The sequence below is a fragment of the Heterodontus francisci genome, chromosome 15 (assembly GCF_036365525.1).
Source record: "Heterodontus francisci isolate sHetFra1 chromosome 15, sHetFra1.hap1, whole genome shotgun sequence".
In the NCBI taxonomy this organism is placed as follows: domain Eukaryota; kingdom Metazoa; phylum Chordata; class Chondrichthyes; order Heterodontiformes; family Heterodontidae; genus Heterodontus; species Heterodontus francisci.
In genome coordinates, this window is record NC_090385.1 from 66,316,247 (window position 1) to 66,336,924 (window position 20,678).

Sequence of the window (20,678 nt, forward strand, 5' to 3'; positions counted from 1 at the left end):
TCGGTGGGTCTCTTGGAGACAACAATGCAGATGATTTCCTTCAAAGGGGTTTCTGATTGTAGCTGGAGTATGCAAAGGTGGTCATTCAGTCAGTCAGTTCAGTTATTCAGTCAGGACGAACGGAGAGAGATCCCCACACTTGGGTCAGAATCCAGATGCTTCTCTTTGCTGTTGCAGAGGAACACCAGCTTAAAACCACAAAGAGAGAGGGGGTGGTGGTGGTGAGTGGTGGGCTTGTCACATGACAGTCACCCAGTGATTCAAGCATGGTAGTTAGCAGTGTATTTCTTCTTGCTAAAAAGAACTGGCAGTTCCCTTATACTTCCTGGGTCTTGGTTCTTGCTGGCATGAGCAGACATTTCTTCTCCACCTCACAAGTCTTGCAATGTAGGATATAGTGTTGCAAATTAGGTGGCCATCTTAAACTGCTAACAAAGTCATCTTTTATCTGTTCCTTTTCAAATTTCTTTAAACAATGTAAATTCAGATCTCCAGTCAGCAGATTAAAGAAAATTATCATTCAACAAAGCACATTGGCATGACAAGTTTTTATATTACAAGTCTTAAACATGAATTCTTATTGTGTAATTCTTTAAATTGTTCTGTGGAGTTCATATCTCTTGTTTTAAAGTTAATGATTCAACTGAGTTCGTAACACAGTAAACAAGACAAACAGACTCCTCTTGCTCACCTTCTAGTAGCCACTTGCCTCCCCAGTACTCCCATTTGCATGGATGAGTGCAGCTCCAACAACACACAAGCAACTCGACATCAACCAGGACAAAGCAGTACACTTGATTGGCACCCCTTCCACCACCTTAAACATTCACTTCTGCACAGTGACAGCAGGGTGTACCATTTACAAGATGCAACTCGCCAAGGCTCCTTCAACAGCACCTTCCAAACTCATGACTTCTACCACCTAGAAGGACAAGGGCAGCAGGCACATGGGCACACCACAACCTGCAAGTTCCCCTCCAAGTCATATACCATTCTGATTCAAAACGATATCGCTGTTCCTTCACTGTTGCTGGGTCAATCGGCCTGGAACTTCCTCCCTAACAACACTGTTAGTATACCTACACCGTATGAACTGCGGCAATTCAAGAAGGCAGCTTGTCACCACCTTCACAAGGGCAATTAGTGATGGGCACTAAATACTGGTCTTGCCTGTGGCTCCCACATCCCATGAACGAATACTAAAAATACATAATGACATAGACAGAGCATTGAGGGCAGCAGAATTAAAAAAAGAAGTTTAATTTCAACATTTCAGTTTGTTAATTGCACCCATCTTGAATCCATCAGGTTGTGAAGAACTATGGCATCTGCCAATAGCCTGATGGAAAGCAAACATAGCACAAACAAGGCACTTTGCTTATTTGTATGCCTCATTACCACACCACATGGCACATTTGCTAACTCAGCCAATAGGAAGTTTCACTATTATACTCTTTGAGTGGACATTAGTCTTATTGGAAATAAACCAGCAAATCAATTGTAAAGCAGCCAATTACAGAGTTGATTTCCCCAGACTATTAGTGGCAAATTAACCTGTTATTGAAACAAGAGTGTATATCATCTGGCTCAATTACATCTTCTAAAAGTTTGATGTGCATTTAAAAAGACGGAAGCAAAAACAGTTCTACAGACCAAAGTTATGTAGTTCAGGTCTATATTGCATACTAAAGATAAATGTTTTTAAATTGCGATACCTGCAGATATATTAGTTGTTATCATTGCATCATCTTAAATCTTGCTTGAAATTCTTAAGCTAGAACCTTCTCAGAGTCATTTCATGAAAAATATCTGCATTACTAATTATAATGGAATATATTTTAAATTACTTAGTCTCAAGAGACGCTTCATAGAATCAAGGTCAAGCTGTTAAATCGAGAGAAGGTATGATGAATCTTTCATGGATTCATTACTCTAGTCTCTCTGCTTTTAATGTATAAAAATGTCAAAAATGAGAATAGCATAAAAGAAAATATTTGTTATTTTCTGTGTTAGCAAAGACATTTTATATCTGTAGTCGCAGATCATGAATCTAAGGTGCTATACGTGTCCCAGTCATATATAAAGCAATAGGGAAATGAAATTGGTCTTTGATGCTAGTGCTAAATGAGTGATAATAAACAACCTGTCCGATTTTTCTGTTCCATTGAAGTCAAGTCCATGTGGGATAAAACTCATCACCAGCTCATGATCGCTCATTTTATGCTACCCTCAAAGACCAATTTCACCCCACAAATCTTTAACATCCATATGTAATTCAAAATTATAGATGTTATACATTAGAAAATGGTGAATAAAATAAACAGATGCTGATGGCCAAAATTTGCTGTAGCTGCAATTGATTTATATCAGTCACTAGCGGTTTACTTTCTGTAAACAGATTGCCCTCCTGGCCAATATTTTGCATCTAGACCACGGGTCTTGCTCTTTCACTCCTTTAAAATATTGAAACACCTAACTTATTTTGTATTTTGGTTTGTTACCTCTTTTGTATCTCAGTGATTTGATGCATTATTGCTGTGGCCAGGGAACATTGGGTCTCAGTCTGTATTTACAGTGTTTTCTTCTTCTCAGAAAGAAAGACATCTCTTATAGCATCTTTCTTGACCTCAAGATGTCCCAAAGCACTTTACAGCCAATTAAGTACTTTTTTGAAGTGTAGTCACTGTTGTAATGTAGGAAATACTGCAGTCAATTTGGCCCAGGGAGGTCTTACAAACAGCAATGAGGTAATGACCAGATCAGCTGTTTTTTTTAAAGTGATGTTGACGGATAGATGTTGGCCAGGACAAAGCAGAAGAGAAGAAATGGCAAAGCAAAATAAAAGGGTTAGATTGAGTGAATAGTGTAGCAACTTCTCTAAAATATCAATGATTTATAACTATTGACATCAAAGCATCCCATGACTGATTACTGTAATAGAATGACCTGATAGCAGCACACAGGGAACAATTTCCATTTAAGTGAGTGGTCATTTTTTGTTTTACCATACTAGTCAATTAGTGCAATCTCCTTATACTCCCATTAATCCATCAAATAAGGTTCAATGTTTTTTTCACGACATAGATTTCCATGACAGCATCATATTCATGTTGTAATGACATGCAGGAATTCTCATTTTTTCAGATATACCTCTTAAGCTGAAAATATCTGAATCTTACAAATTGTTGCTTCACCCACCATTTAGATACTCTGGCACTGGTAAGCATCATTGTGGTGGTAGATTGGGCTTAGCTATGTTACCCTCTCCAAGAGCTGATCAGCACTCATGCCTAGATTTTCCTACTGGTGTTACTTTAATATTGTTGGCTACTCAAATAAGATAACTTGGTTACTGCTGAAATTAAATTCTAATTGTTAAAAACTAGCTGTCAAGACTCATATATGCATGAACAAAACCTAGTTAAGATACTGTAGAGTGACCAGCACTATTGTAACTGTACTCCAGCAAGGAGTAGACACCTTCCGGAGCAGAAGGGAGAAAATTGGTAAAGTTAAATACATCCGAGTTATCTCACATTTTTCATGCCAAGTAAATGCATTTGGTCATATATCAGCTCAAAGTCATCTCTGTTGATTTAGGTATTTGTGAAATTCTTTGAGGCCATGCTCATTTGTCGCGAAAGTGTTGGAAAAATGTAACAGAGTCTGAATTTCTTTGACAAGATACTTTGCCAAGTTCTCAGTTCCTCAAAAACACAGTGGTGCAGGGTAATGTTAAGTGATAGGGCAAGAAATGTAACAATTTCTCTTTAAGTTATGACTCCTTAATGGATTATAATTGCCATCCTGTACCTCACCCATTCCTCTTGTACAAACCTAAATGGTGAATGTGAGCAGACTGTTTGAACATACAGGGAGCAAAATTGTGAGGCTGAGTCCTGTCCTTAGAGAACCAGGTAGGTAGTGCAGGAGTCCCCTGATATGAACACACTTGCCAATTGGTTTTCCATTTTGGATACTGGTGAGGGTGATGGTTCCTCAGAGGAGTGCAGTCACAGCCAAGTTTGTGGCACCACAGGTGGCTCAGCTGCACAGGAAGGGAGGAAGAAGAGTGGAAGAGCAGCAGTGATAGGGGATTCGTTAGTTAGGGGAACAGGTAGGCATTTCTGCAGCAGTAAACGTGACTCCAGTATGGTGTGTTGACTCCCTGGTGCCAGGGTCAAGGATGTCACAGAGCGGCTACAGGACATTCTTCTGGGGGAGGGTGAACAGCCAGAGGTCATGGTTCACATTGGTACCAAAGACATAGGTAAGAAGGGGGAATGACATCCTAAAAGCAGATTTTAGGGAGCTAGGAAGGAGATTAAAAAGCAGCTCCTCAAAAGCAGTAATCTCAGGATTACTCCCAGTCCCACGTGCAAGTGAGCATAGGAAAAGGAGAATTGAACAATTGAACACATGGCTGGAGAACTGATGGGCATCAGATTTCTGAGACATTGGGACCAGTTCTGAGGCAGGAGGGACCTGTACAAGATGGTTGCATCTTAGCAGGACTGGGACAAATATCCTCGAAGGGAGATTTGCTAGTGCTGTTGGGGAGGGTTTAAACTAAATTGTCAGGGGTATGGGAACCTGAGAGGGAGCTCAGATTGGAGGGAAGCAAAACTGGTAACTTGTCAGGGGTGTGGGAACCAGCAGCAAGTATCAGAGAGGAATACCAAGATGCACAGAATACTGGGGGAGATAGATGGCACAAGAGTAGGGAATAATAAATTAGGTGGGGTCAGAGTAATGGAGAAAGTAATAAAGTCTGAATCAGGTTTAATGTGCATGTATGTGAATGCACAGAGTGTGGTTAATAAGATTGGTGAGGTACAGGTGCAGATTGCCATGTGGAAATGTTGTGGCTATAACAGAGACCTGACTCAAAGAAGGGCAGGGTGTTAAATATTTCTGGATACAAGGTGTTCAGAAAAGATAGGAAAGGGAAAAAAAGGGGGAGGGGTGGTAGTAGTGTAAAGGGCAGTGAGGGGCAAGAATTCTTAGAGTGTGTTCAGGAAAATTTTCTACAACAGTATGTTGCTAGTCCAACAAGAAAGGAGGCACTGCTAGACCTGGTACTTGGGAATGAGGTGGGCCAAGTGGATCAAGTATCAGTAGGAGAGCATTTAGGGGATAGTGATCATTCTATCATAAGGTTTAGGCTGACTATGGAAAAGGACAAAGAGCAATCCAGGGTGAGAATAATTAACTGGAGGAAGGCCAACTTCAGTGGGGTAAGGATAGAGCTGGGGCAAATAAATTGGAGTCAAAAGCTGGCAGGAAAACCGATAGATGAACTATTGATTTGACTACCTTCAAAGAAGAGATAGTTCGGGCACAGTCAAGGTATGGTCCCTCGAAGGGGAAAAGTGGGGCAAAAAAATCCAGAGCTCCCTGGATGACAAAAGAGGTAGAGATTAAGATAAAGAAGAAAAAGCGTGCTTATGACAGATGCAGGTAGGAAATACTATTGAGAACAAGGTTGAATATAGATGGTCCAGAGGTGAAGTGAAAAAGCAAATAAGAGAAGCAAAGAGAGAGCATGAAAAGAGACTAGCAACTAGCATTAAAGGAGATTCAAAGTTTTCTATAGGCATATAAAAATAATAAAAGGGTGATAAAAGGAGGAGTGGGGCCGATTAGAGACCAGAAAGGGGATTTACACATGGAGGCAGAGGGCATAGCTGAGGTATTAAGTTAATACTTTGCATCTGTCTTTAACAAGGAAAAAGATGCACCCCTGGAAATGTTGAAAGAGGAGGTACGTCAGACAGTAGAAGGGTTTAAAATTGATAAAGAGGAAGTATTAGATAGGCTGTCTGTACTTAAATTAGATAAAGCACCAGGACCAGATGAGATGCATCCAAGGTTAGTGAGGGATGTGAGGGTGAAATTGCAGAGGCACTGGCCATAATTTTTCAGTCTTCCTTAGACTTGGGGGTGGTGCCAGAGGACTGGAGAATTGCAAATGTTACACCCTTGTTCAAAAAAGGGTGTAAAGGTGAGTCCAGCAATTACAGGCCAGTCAGTTTAAATTCAGTGGTGGGAAAACCTCTAGACAAAATAATTTGGACATAATCATAGTTACATAGACAGATGCGAGTTAATTAAGGAGAGCAGCATGGACTTCTTAAGGGAAAATCATGTTTAACTAACTTGCTGGAGTTTTTTTGAGGAGGTAACAGAGGGTTGATGAGGGCAATGCTGTTGACATGATGTACATGGACTTTCAAAAGGCATTTGATACAGTGCCACACAACAGACTTGTGAGCAAACTTGTAGCTCATTGAATAAAAGGGACGGTAGCAAAATGGTTATGAAATTGGCTGAGTGACAGGAAACAAAGAGTAGTGGTTAATGGATGTTTTTCAGGCTGGAGGAAGATTTGCAGTGGAGTTCCCCAGGGATCAGTGTTGGGACCCTTTCTTTTCCTAATATATATGAATTACTTAGACCTTGGTGTACAGGGCACAATTTCAAAGTTTGCAGATGATACAAAACTTGGAAGCATTGTGAACTGTGAGGATAGTGTAGAACTTCAATAGGACATAGACAGGTTTGTGGAATGGGCAGACAGGTGGCAGATGAAATTCAATGCAGAGAAATGTGAAGTGATTCATTTTGGTAGGAAGACCATGGAGAGACAATATAAAATAAAGGGCACAATTCTAAAGGGAGTGTAGGAGCAGAGGGACTTAGGTGTATATGTGCATAAGTCATTGAAGGGGGAAGGACAGGTTGAGAGAGCGGTCAATAAAGCATACAGTGTCCTGGGCTTTATTAATAGGGGCATAGAGTACAAGAGCAAGGAAGTTATGCTGAACTTGTATAAGACACTATTTCAGCCTCAGATGAAGTATTGCATCCAGTTCTGGGCACCGCATTTTAGGAAAGATGTGAGGGCATTGGAGAGAGTACAGAAAAGATTCACGAGAATGGTTCCAGGGATGGGGAATTTCAGTTATGAAAACACAGTGGCGCAGTGGTTAGCACTGCAGCCTCACAGCTCCAGCGACCCAGGTTCGATTCTGGGTACTGCCTGTGCGGAGTTTGCAAGTTCTCCCTGTGACCGCGTGGGTTTTCGCCGGGTGCTCCGGTTTCCTCCCACAAGCCAAAAGACTTGCAGGTTGATAGGTAAATTGGCCATTATAAATTGCCCCTAGTATAGGTAGGTGGTGAGGATGTGAGAAGGTAATGGGATTAATGTATAAATGGGTGGTTGATAGTCGGCACAGACTCGGTGGGCTGAATGGCCTCCTCCTGCACTGTAACGATTCTGTGACTCTTAGCTGATGTCTACATGCATGAAATTTCCAGAAGAATTCCCTCCTAAATCTTGGAAAAATCTGAAGCTAATTGCAGAACTCCCAGAGTCATCCCATTTGAAATCAGATAAAGTATCACAATATTAGGTACCAGACTTGGAAATATTCTACTCTGTAGGGTTGATACTGACTACTTTCATACTTGACCCATTTGGGTGCTTAATGGCTTTTCTATAATTTCAGTGTTAAATCCAAATTTGCACATTTGCCATTTCAAGAACATAAGAAATAGGAGCAGCAGTAGGTCAATCAGCCCCACAAGTCTGCTCCACCATTCAATAAGATCATGGCTGATCTGATCATGGCCTCAACACCATTTTCCTGCCTGCCCCCCATAACCCTAGACTCCCTTGTGGTTCAAAAAAATCTGTCTAACTCAGCCTTTAATATATTCAATGACCCAGCCTCAACTGCTCTCTGAGGTAGAGAATTCCAAAGTTTAATGACCCTCTGAGAGAACAAAATCCTCCTCATTACCATCTTAAATGGGAGACCCCCTTGTTCCCCCTAGTTCTAGATACCCCCACAAGGGGAATCTTCTTCTCAGCATCTACCCTACCAAGACCCTCAGAATCTTGTATGTTTCAATAAGATCACATCTCATTCTTCTAAACTCCAATGAGTACAGGCCCAACCTGCTCAATCTTTCCTCATAAGACAACCCCTTCATCTCAGGAATCAACTTAATGAAACTTATCTAAACTGCCTCAAATGCAAGTATATCTCTCAAATAAGGAGAGCAAAACTGTACGCAGTTTTAGAGTACACACTCTAGGTATGGTCTCACCAATGCCCTGTACAGTTTTAGCAAGACTTTTCTACTTTTATACACCATCCCTCTTGCAATAAAGGCCAACATTTCATTTGCCTTCCTAATTACGTGCTGAACCTGCATACTAACTTGTTTTGATTCATGTACGAGGGCAACCAGATCCCTCTATACCGCAGCATTCTGCAGTCTCTCTCCATTTAAATAATATTCTGCTTTTATATTCTTCCTACCAAAGTGGATAACCTCACATTTTCCCACATTATATTCCATTTTCCTAATTTTGCCCGCTCACTTAACCTATCTCTCCCTTTGCAGATTCTTTGTGCCCTCCTCACAACTTGCTTTCCCACCTATCTTTGTATCATCTGCAAATATGGCTACAATACACACTGTCCCTTCATCCAAGCATTAATATGGACCGTACATTGTTCAGCCCCAGCACTGATCCCTGTGGCATCCTTCTAGTTACAGTTTGACATATGGAAAATGATCCATGTTTCCTGACTCTCTGTTTCCTGTTCGTGAGCTAATCCTCCATCCATGCTAATATAGTTACCCCCAACACCATGATCTCTTATCTTGTGCAGTAACCTTTCACGTGGCATCTTATCAAATGCCTTTTGGAAATCCAAATACACTACATATACTGGTTCCCCTTTATCTACCCTGCTTGTTACATCTTCAGAGAACCCTAATAAATTTGTCAAACTTACCATATATAAATGACTTGGATCTTGGAATACAAAGTAGAATTTCAAATTTGCTGATGATACCAAACTTGGAGAAGTGGCAAACAGTGAGGTTGATATGAAACACCTGCAACAGGACATAGATAGGCTAGCAGAATAGGCAGACAAGTGGCAGATGGAATTTAATATGGACAAATGTGAGGTGATGCATTTTGGCAGAAGGGATAGGGTGAGGCAATTCTAATGAGTGCGCAGGAAAAGAGGGAGCTTGGGGTGCATGTATATCGATCTTTGAAGGTGGCAAAGCATATGGGATCCTGGGCTTTATAAATAGAGGCATTGAGTACAGGAGCAAAAAACTTATGCTGAACCTTTATAGAGCTCTGGTTAGGCCCCAAGTGGAATATTGCATCTAGTTTTGGTCACCACACTTTAGGAAGGATATGAGGGTTCCTGAAAAGATGCAGAGGAGATTTAACAGAATGGTTCCAGGGATGAGGGATTTTTAGCTACAAAGTTAAATTTGAAAAACTGAGTTTGTTCTCCCTGGAGCAAAGGAGATTGAGGGGAGATTTAATAGAGGTGTACAAGATTGTGACAGGCTTAGATAAGTTAGACAAGGAAAAACTATGCCAATTAATTGTTGGTACAAGGACTAGAGGACACAGATTGAAGGCTTTGGACAAGAGATGCAGGGGGAAGATGAGGAAGAACTTTTTTCACGCAGCGAGTGGTAATGACTTGGAACTTTCTGCCCACGAAGGTGGTGGAAGCAGAAACAATCAATGATTTCCAAAGGAAATTGGATGGACACTTGAAGGAAATAAACGTGCAGGGCTACGAGGATTGAGTGGGACTGACTGGATTGCTCCATGGAGAGCAGGTATGGACTCAATGGGCCAAATGGCCTCCTTCTATGCTGCAAATGACTCTATGGCTCGATAATTTTATTAAATGAATATGCAAAAATAAAATGAACTGCTCTTTTCAGTCATTCACAGATATACAATGAGTTATTAGTCCAATAACAAACATAATAATTTATATTATATACACATACACACACACTGAGATGGATGAACTTGCTCTGAAGAAGTGGAGGTCTGGACTCCCTACCAATTAGGCAATAAGCAGAGTGCCATGCAGGAAAAGGTATTGGCTCCAAGTCTTGGTGCCCTCCAATGTTGAGCCTGCTGGAATATGTTCCTGTGCTATCTTCTCCAGTAAAGTAGGATTTTTGGTGCTGTTGCTAGCACTGAATGCCATCAGTATGACAACTTGAGATTTTGAAATATATTTCCAATTTCTAAATGATTAACTGTGGATGACTCTAGCAGAATTCTGTGTTTATACTTTACTTACTGTACTACTCCATGGCCTCAATTCCAAATGTGTGGATTATCTGGATTGGACGAGCTATATTCGTGACTCACATCTTGCTAATTTGGGATTGTACTTAAGACCTTTAATGAGCAGCTTTACAAAAAGATGAGCATGAACCTGCTTGCAAAAATACAATAAGAGTAAATGAGATCAGAGGTGGAATGTGTGGTATTCTCAGGACTGAAGTAAGGTTCAGCCAAGTTTAGTAAGAGATACAAGACTGCATGCTGTTGAAAAACAATGGATTCTTCTTTATTCTTTTACTTGCACTTTCCAGCCCCTCTGCTGACCTATGTGTGTGTATTGTCATGGCCCTGTAGTTTTTTAGGGGGGGGGGGGGAATATGCAATTTGCCTTTAAGGTTTGCAGAGGATCAGTATTGCTTTAAGAACTGGCAATCCTCAGGAATTATAGAAAGGTGCATTTTTGGTTGCCATTAGAAACAGCCATTTGGAGACTGCGATTCAAAGAGTGCATTCTTGTTACCATAGATACAGCCCCTGGGAGTGAGTAGCAAGTGATACATTCGTTACAATTCAATTTTGAACTGGCTTTTAGTTGAAGATAGCTTGTTCTAACAGAACACACAGACAAAGGATGCAGACAGCTGTGGTGTTTAGCCCACCTGAAAAAGAGATCTCAACCCATTTAAACTGAAGGAATAGGATTTTAGTCTGTTTAATTATTATCTCTCAAAATTTTAAAAAAAGGTCAAGCCAAAACAGAGATCTCTGGTAATTTAAATTGAAGAAAGGGAACTTAGACTGTGACAATCTTTTATCCCTCAAAAACTGTAAAGTCAGATTGATTCTGTTGAAAGTGTTTGCAAGTCGGTAATTGTTGAAATTCGCTGGAGAATGAAAGCATCATTCTGTGAGGACATCAAGCAACATTGGACTGTAAATTTGCAAGGACTCTATTTTTTTCTATTTTAAATGTTGTTTATATCTTCATAGTGTTTAAGAATTTAGTTCTTCTAATTAAAGAGTTAATTTGTTGATTTAAAGACGCCTGGTTTGGTCCGCTTCATTCGGAGGTTAATAGATGGTACAATTTGGCTGGGTCTGTCTTTAATTTGGAAAGTTTTAAATGATATGTTAGGTGATCTGTGGAGCAACAGGATTGAATCAGAATTGTATATTTTGATTGGGGGCTTTGACTGGAACGGTCAGTCGTAACAGTATGGTAGCCTCAAATACACAATGCAATTTTCAAAACACTACAGAATGGAGTATGAAATGTTCTTGCTGTTAGTATCATGATACCATGACATATCAATCCTTAGCATTGCAGGAAAATATTACATTCTGCTCCCTGGATCTTTTACATGGAAATTTGAAAATTCATTCGAAATGAAATCTAACCAAACTTTCACTACTATTGATTCCAGCACACTTACCAAAATCAATAAATAATATTAAAGCATTTCAAGTTGATTTTAAAATATAAAAATAGCTGCAAATGAGATTGATTTGCCATTTTGGGACTCCTTTATTTATAATTATTATGCAAAGTACAATCAATGTAACTGAATGTAATTGCTATAAAGGTAATATCTATGTTTGGACCAGTTAAAATAATTCACATTATTGAACAGGATTTTCACAGAATGCTTACAGCACAGAAGGAGGCCATTCAGCCCTTCATGTCTGTACCAGCTCTCTATCACCTTAAATCGGTGTCCCCTGGTTCTTGACCTTTCTGCCAATGGGGACAGTTTCTCTTTATCTACTCTGTAACTAAGATATTGAAGCTTTTGTGAATTAAGAATTTCTTATTTAATTGTTACACTGATTTTCTTGACATATATATTAATGGCCTAGATTTGGGTATGCAAGGCACAATTTCAAAATCCTCTCTCAACTTTCTCATCTTCAAGGAAAACAAACCCAGCCTCTTCAATCTATCCACGTAACTGAAGTCCCTCATCCCTGGAACCATTCCCGTAAATCTTTTCTGCACCCTCTCTATAGCCTTCACATCCTTTGTAAAATGTTGTGCCCAGAATTGGACATAATACTCCAGTTTTATAAAGGTTCATCATTACTTCCTTTTGGGCTTTTACCTGCTTTTGTACTCTCTTTTTTTGAAAAATTCAGGATTCTTTATGCATTTTAAACCACTATCTCAAACTTCCTGCCACCTTCAATGATTTGTGTGCATATACCCCCAGTGTCTCTGTTCCTGCACCCCGTTTAGAAGGACGCTCTTTATTTTATATTACCTTTCCTTGTTCTTCCAAAATGTACCACTTCACACTTCTCTGCATTAAATTTCATCTGCATACTTGCGCCCATTTGCCAGCTTGTCAATGTTCTCTTGAAGTCTATCATTATCCTCCCCACTGTTCACAACACTTCCACACTGTGTCATCTGCAAATTTTGAAACTGTGCCCTGCACACCCAAGCCTAGGTCATGAATAGCTGTGAAGAAAAGCAGTTTCACAATTAAATATGAAATTCTTGATTTTCACAAGCTTCAGTACCTTTAAATTAGAAAACTCTGTCAGCTTGTCTTAATCTTAACTTCTCATTTTTTACAAGTTCTTTCATGTTTGTCTTGATATAGATTGAATGCCACATTATTCATAGAACAATGAGCTGATATCATTATTCGTGGCCATTAGATGCAAAGGAGGGAAAAATCTCATTATGTTTGTTGTGGAAGCCAGCAGTACAAATTATTTTAGTGTTGACAAAATATACTTCATATTTATGAGTTTGCAATTTTCTTCTGTAAATATCTTTTCTCAATCTGACTAATATTTCAGCTCCCGTCATTGCACAATATCAGTATTTTTCAGTCCCCTTCATTCAATCTTTATTACACAGTATCAGTACTTTATATTTCCCACTGTTTTCAAGTACACAGTAGTTTCTGACCAGACACTGCTACTGGTCATAGCCTATGCTGTGAGGATTACTCTGTTAATATACAAATACAGAAGATTTCAGAAGTTTTTATGCTGATGTGATACATTTTTCAGCAGAAGGTTGGGCTGGTTGCTGAACAAGCACATGCCATCTTTAGGTTTTTGATGTAATAGTATTTTGAAAATGATCCCAAGCCTTTAGGGCTGTTCATTCTGATCTACTATCAATACTGTGGAATATTTTACAAGTTGCTACACTTTGATCTGTTCCTTTCTCTTTCTACAATATCCTAATAGCACGATGATCAAGAGAACAAACCACAAAAAAAAAACATAATTTACATCATGCACACAATTCCACAGAAAAGCTCAGTTATGTACAACACATCATTTCATTTTTTTTAGATTAGAGATACAGCACTGAAACAAGCCCTTCGGCCCACCGAGTCTGTGCCGAACATCAACCACCCATTTATACTAATCCTACACTAATCCCATATTCCTACCAAACATCCCCACCTGTCCCTATATTTCCCTACCACCTACCTATACTAGTGACAATTTATAATGGCCAATTTACCTATCAACCTGCAAGTCTTTTGGCTTGTGGGAGGAAACCGGAGCACCCGGAGAAAACCCACGCAGACACAGGGAGAACTTGCAAACTCCACACAGGCAGTACCCGGAATCGAACCCGGGTCCCTGGAGCTGTGAGGCTGCAGTGCCAACCACTGCGCCACTGTGCCGCCCCTCATGTGCATAGAATACTCATCAGTGCAATAGAACTCAAACTGGCTGAAGTGTGAAAACTGGACTACATGCCTAGATTAGTTCTGATAAATTCTCATTCTTCTGAGTTTGGTCATCTAGTTCTAGGTCTGATTAAGACCTTACCTTTTCTAGTTGTGTTTTGGTGGCCATTCTGAAAGGATGAATGACCCAGATTTTTTTTTAAAGGTAATGAAGTTTTTCTGTTGTCATTACTCCACTGAAACTGACAGCAACTTCTGGGGCTCAATTTTCAGGTCCCGCTGGGGGCAGGAATGGAGGTGGGCAGGGATGAAAATACTGGCGCCAGGTGGCATGCTGGTTTCCCAAAGCCATTCCTGGTGCTGGTGGTTTTCACCAGGGTGGGGGTAGGGTGGCCCGGAGAACCCACCCGATCCATTAACAATGCCAATTAAGATGGTTAAGGAGCTCATTGAGAGCTTGTTAAGTGGCATGTTCTGATCTTGATGGGGGTGCATATGCTTGGGCAATGCAGGGCGTCGCCATCCTCCCGACATCGTGGGCCCATAAAAGAAGGGAACAGGGCTGTCAAACATAATTGGGGGGTCAGTTGAGCACATGGAAAAGAACAGCTGGCAATGGGGGCATGGGCCTCAGATTTCAGGTTCAGTGGCAATGAGGAGCAACACCCTCCGCAGGAAGGGCGGAGACCTAGGCATCAGTAGGGCACAGGAGAAGTACCAGGAGCAGGATCGACATAGAGGCCATACCCTGAGTGTAGGATCTACTGGCCAAGAAGACGCTACCTTGAGATGACTGAGAACCAGTGCCACAGGAGGCTGCAACTCTCCAGGCAGATGGTCAAAGATTCTCATCGCTGAAGACCGAAAACCTCGCAGCACTGGTCGCCAGGCCCTGCCAGTAGCCATTAAAGTCATAGTGGCCTTGAACTTCTTAGTTTCTGGCTTCTTCCAAAGATCAGCTGCACACCACTGCATCTCACACATCACTGAAGCACTGTTTGTGAGAGGTGGACAGTACGTTCTATTCTAGACAGATGGGGCCTCACAGGCACAAAGCGGAGTGGATTTTGCCTCCGTTACTGGATTCCTCCATGTGCAGCGCATCATTGATCGCGCCCACATGGACATCAAGGCACCCAGTAACCAGCCAGTGAGATCCATCAACAGGCAGAGCATCCATTCCCTCAACGTTTTTTAAAAATTCATTTATGGGACGTGGGCGACGCTGGCCAGGCCAGCATTTATTGCCCATCCCTAATTGCTCTTGAGAAGGTGGTAGTGAGCTGCCTTCTTGAACCGCTGCAGTCCATTTGGGGTAGGTATACCCATGGTGCTGTTAGGAAGGGAGTTCCAGGATTTTGACCCAGCGACAGTGAAGGAACGCCGATATAGTTCCAAGTCAGGATGGTGTGTGACTTGGAGGGGAACTTGCAGGTGGTGGAGTTCCCATATATTTGCTGCCCTTGTCCTTCTAGTTGGTAGAGGTCGTGGGTTTGGAAGGTGCTGTCTGAGGAGCCTTGGTGCATTGCTGCAGTGCATCCTGTAGATGGTACACACTGTTGCCACTGTGTGTCGGTGGTGGAGGGAGTGAATGTTTGTAGATGGGGTGCCAATCAAGCGGGCTGCTTTGTCCTGGATGGTGTCAAGCTTCTTGAGTGTTGTTGGAGCGGCACCCATCCAGGCAAGTGGACAGTATTCAGCACACTCCTGATTTGTGCCTTGTAGATGGTGGACAGGCTTTGGGGAGTCAGGAGGTGACTTACTCGCCTCAGGATTCCTAGCCTCTGACCTGCTCTTGTAGCCACGGTATTTATATGGCTAGTCCAGTTCAGTTTCTGGTCAATGGTAGCCCCTAGGATGTTGATCGTGGGGAATTCAGCAATGGTAATGCTGTTGAATGTCAAGGGGAGATGGTTAGATTCTCTCTTGTTGGAGATGGTCATTGCCTGGCATTTGTGTGGCGCGAATGTTACTTGCCACATATCAGCCCAAGCCTGGATATTGTCCAGTTCTTGCTGCATTTCTGCATGGACTGCTTCAGTATCTGAGGAGTCACGAACGGTGCTGAACATTGTGCAATCATCAGCGAACATCCCCACTTCTAACCTTATGATTGGGCCCAGGACACTACCCTGAGGAACTCCTGCAGTGATGTCCTGGAGCTCAGATGATTGACCTCCAACAACCACAACGCTAGGTATGACTCCAGCCAGCGGAGGGTTTACCCCCTGATTCCCATTGACCTCAGTTTTGCGAGGGCTCCTTGATACCTTATTCGGTCAAATGCTGCCTTGATGTCAAGGGCAGTCACTCTCACCTCACCTCTTGAGTTCATCTCTTTTGTCCATGTTTGAACCAAGGCTGTAATAAGGTCAGGAGCTGAGTGGCCCTGGCGAAACCCAAACTGAGCGTCACTGAGCAGGTTATTGTTAAGCAAGTGCCGCTTGATGGCACTGTTGATGACACCTTCCATCACTTTACTGATGATTGAGAGGAGGCTGATGAGGCGGTAATTGGCCGGGTTGGACTTGTCCTGCTTTTTGTGTACAGGACACACCTGGGCAATTTTCCACATTGAAGGGTGGATGCCAGTGTTGTAGCTGTACTGGAACAGCTTGGCTAGGAGTGCGGCAAGTTCTGGAGCACAGGTCTTCAGTACTATAGCCGGAATATTATCAGGGCCCATAGCTTTTGCAGTATCCAGTACCTTCAGTTGTTTCTTGATATCACGCGGAGTGAATCGAATTGGCTGAAGTCTGGCATCTGTGATGCTGGGGACTTCAGGAGGAGGCCGAGATGGATCATCAACTCGGCACTTCTGGCTGAAGACTGTTGCAAATGCTTCAGCCTTATCTTTTGCACTGATGTGCTGGGCTCCCCCATCCCCACCTCCTCCAGTTAGTTGTTTAATTGTCCACCACCATTCACGGCTGGATGTGGCAGGACTGCAGAGCTTCGATCTGGTCCGTTGGTTATGGGATCGCTTAGCTCTGTCTATCGCATGCTGCTTACGCAGTTTGGCACGCAGATAGTCCTGTGTTGTAGCTTCACCAGGTTGACACCTCATTTTGAAGTATGCCTGGTGCTGCTCCTGGCATGCCCTCCTGCACTCTTCATTGAACCAGGGTTGGTCTCCTGGCTTGATGGTAATGGTAGAGTGGGGGATATGCTGGGCCATGAGGTTCACGATTGTAGTTGAGTACAATTCTGCTGCTGATGATGGCCCACAGTGCCTCATGGATGCCCAGTTTTGCATTGCTAGATCTGTTCGAAATCTATCCCATTTAGCACGTTGATAGTGCCGCACAACACGACGGACGGTACGCTCAGCTTGTCTGTGACCACAACAAGAGCTTCCTTCATGTGTGTGCTCACATTCCTGGCAGCTGCCATGACTCTTTCATCTTTGACCAGGCCAGCCTGCAACAACTCTTCGCTCCACTCCTCAAACTCCGTGGATGGATTCAAGGGATATCGCTTGAAGAGATGGCTACTCACCCCTCTATGGGAGCCCAAGAGAGAGGCACAGTAGTGCTACAACTGAAGCAATCTGCTGAGTAGGACAACCATTGAGCAGGCCATCGAACTTCTGAAAATGCATTTCTGGTGCCTGGACTGGTCGGGTGGCAACCTCCAATACACTCTTGCAAGGATCCCGCTCATGTTGTGGTGTGCTGCATTCTCCACAACATGGACCTCCAGAGAGGAGTGGACCTTGAAGATGGTGAAGCCCTTGAAGGAGACAACTGATCAGAGGAAGAGGAGGAGGAAGAGGAGGCAGAGGCGAGGGTGCAGAACACGGAGGTGCCCTGGCTGCACAGGGAGGTGCCCAAGGCTCGTTCAGGGCTCAAGGGTCTCATCAGGATGCCATTAACATCAGGAATCATCTGATTCAGGCTCATTTCGAGTGAGCCTCTCTGACATAAGGGGGATACAAAGGGATATAGATAGGTTAAGTGAATGGGCAAAGACCTGGCAAATGGAGTATAATGTGGGAAAGTGGTAAATTGTCCTCTTTGGCAGGAAGAATAAATAAGAAGCATATTATCTAAATGGTGAGAGATTGCAGAGCTCTGAGATGCAGAGGGATCTGGGTCTCCTAGTGCACGAATTGCAAAAGGTTAGTATGCAGGTACAGCACGTAATTAGGAAAGCTAATAGAATGTTATCGTTTATCGCAAGGGGAATTGAATACAAAAGTAGGGAGGTTATGCTTCAGCTGTGCAGAGCATTGGTGAGACCACATCGGGAATACTGTGTAAAGTACTGGTCTCCTTATTTAATGAAGGATGTAAATGCGTTGGAAGCAGTACAGAGAAGATTTACTGGACTAATACCTGGAATGGGCGGGCTGTCTTATGAGGAAAGATTGGACAGGCTCGGCTTGTATCCATGGAATTTAGAAGAGTAAGAGGCGACTTGATTGAAGCATATAAGTTCCTGAGGGGTCTTAACAGGGTGGATGTGGAAAGTATGTTTCCTCTCGTGGGAGAATCTAGAACTAAGGGTCACTGTTTAAAAACAAGAGAGCCACCCATTTCAGACAGAGATGAGGAGAACTTATTTCTCAGACGGTTGGGAATCTTTGGCATCCTCTTCCTCAAAAGGCGGTGGGAGCAGAGTCTTTGAATATTTTTAAGGCAGAGGTAGATAGATTCTTGATAAGCAAGGGGGTGAAAGGTTATTGGGGGTAGGTGGAAATTTGGAGTTATCAGTTTAGCCATGAACTTATTGAATGGCGGAGCAGGCTCGAAGGGCCAAGTGGCCTACTCCTAATTCGTATGTTCCTATGTTCGTATGACCCAGGAGGAATGGCATGGTCCAAAATTCACTCTGAGCTGCCTGTGTTAACACTGGCATTGAAGACGCAACCTGGAACATTTAAACTCCTATCAACAATGAATGATGCACATCCGCCCAAAGGTTTCACCATCAACTTTGATAGACCTTGCTCGCCCTCACCACTTGATACCTCTTTTCTTGACCCCACCATTCAAACAGTACAACGTTACAGGTAGAAGACACCCCTGTGACCGACTCAATGCTCTGCCTGATGGGGTGGTCTTGACTTGCAGCTGAGATGTATGTGGTGGTCGTCCTCATCGTGGAGTTGCCTGCTGGGGCACATCCAGAGGCTGCTGCATCTGAACAATTGCGAGAGCAGCCTCCATCACTGGGCCCTGCTGAGCAGATGTTCCCTCAATCAGAAGGACCAAGGAGGCCAAAGATAATGATGCTGCCCCATAGGGTATAGAACCCTCATCCTCCTCAGTGACAGCCTCAGCCCTGGGCTGGTGCTCTGGATGGTAGGAGGGGAACACCAGCTGGTGTAAAACAGGCATCTCTTACAAACATCTCTGCCCCATCAGTGTTGCTGATCGGTGTGGCATGCATTCCGTGTACTTCTGTACGCAGTTCCTGCATGCACTCCAAGTACTGCTGCATTTGGCTCTCCATGAGGTTAGCTACTCTCTCAATGGAGGAGCTCATGCACTCAAAGCCCTGAACCATGGTGGTGCACAAGAGCTGGATGGACTCCTCCATTGTCAGCCTGTGACCCCACATTGCCTCAGGAACCTCTGACATGTGGGAGCACAGCTGTGCTGTTGGTCTAGGTAGAACCTCCTTTCCAGTGACTCCCGAGGCCCTGCATCTATGCTAAGCTGAGTGGGGCTGTGTCTGTCCTTCATCTTTCAAGGGGGACTAATGCCATGGTCACATTTGCAAAGACCATACAGGACTTGCATGTCGATAAGCAATGCTGTATCCATGTGCTCATTTGACATTGCTAGCCTATTCATCAATGTACCACTTAAGGAAGCCATAGATATTTACACTACAGCACTATATCATGGTGATCAAACCTGCTAGCATTGTGTGAATCAGTATTCATTGAACTTATGAAGTCTGCAACTCGAGCCGTTGAGTTCAGCTTTAACGACACCATGTATGCCTAAATGGATGGTGTTGCCATGGGATCCCCTCTAGGCCCAGCTCTCACAACATCTTTGTTGGGTTCCATGAGAAACGTGTCTTTGAGGGAATGACACCTAACCTCCTACCTCTTGCATATTTCCGATATGTAGACGATACACTTGCTATATTTGAATCTGCAGCTGCATGCAAGGATTTCCTTACACATCTTAATGGGTTCTGCAGCAGCCTCTGGATGTGCTCAAATTCACCTTTGAAATAGAGCAGTCAAATGAGCTCCCTTTCCTTGATGTACTAGTTGAGAAATCTGCGAAGGGGTTCTCTACCACGGTTTACCGCAAACCTACCTTCACTGGTCAATACACACATTGGGATTCTTTCAGTTCCACACGCTATAAGATTGTCCTTATTGACAACCTCATAAAAAGGGCCCTAGCTCACCATGCAAGCTTGCTGCTGAAATAGGGCAAATCAATGGCATCTTGCATGACAATGTCTACGCTGATCAGATCATTTCTCGCTGCATATCATGCAAACTTATGAACGGGCCTAAGGCCGTCATTTTTGGCCCTGAAAAGTGCCCTGTCTACCTCAGATTACTCTGGAAGGGTAATGTATCCCAAAATTTGAGCAACAGATGAAGCTAGCTGTTTCACGCTGCTACTATGCAGTAGCACACGTGTGGTGTTCGCCTCTAGCAGGATGCTGCCATCAAGCCAAAAAGACGTTATGCCTATCACACAAATGAGTAACGTGATATATGAATTTCAATGCCAGTGTGATGCTAGGTATTTTGGCGGCACATCCAAATGACAGGTAGATCATATAAAACAACATGTCCCTTCTGCTGTTTGCACCAGTCAGAGTACAGACTGTACCCAACCAGCCCGTGCTTGCAAAACTCAAAGAACATGTACACACATTGTGCCTGTTTCAGCTAAACAAAA

The 20,678-nt window shown here is 42.9% G+C and overlaps 1 protein-coding gene across 5 annotated transcripts in view; it reads left to right on the top strand.

Moving 5' to 3' along the window:
- The window catches only part of LOC137377726 (kelch-like protein 4), a 415,621-nt gene that overhangs the window by 351,207 nt on the left and 43,736 nt on the right, over positions 1-20,678 (top strand). The gene's annotated exons all lie outside the window — the stretch shown is intronic.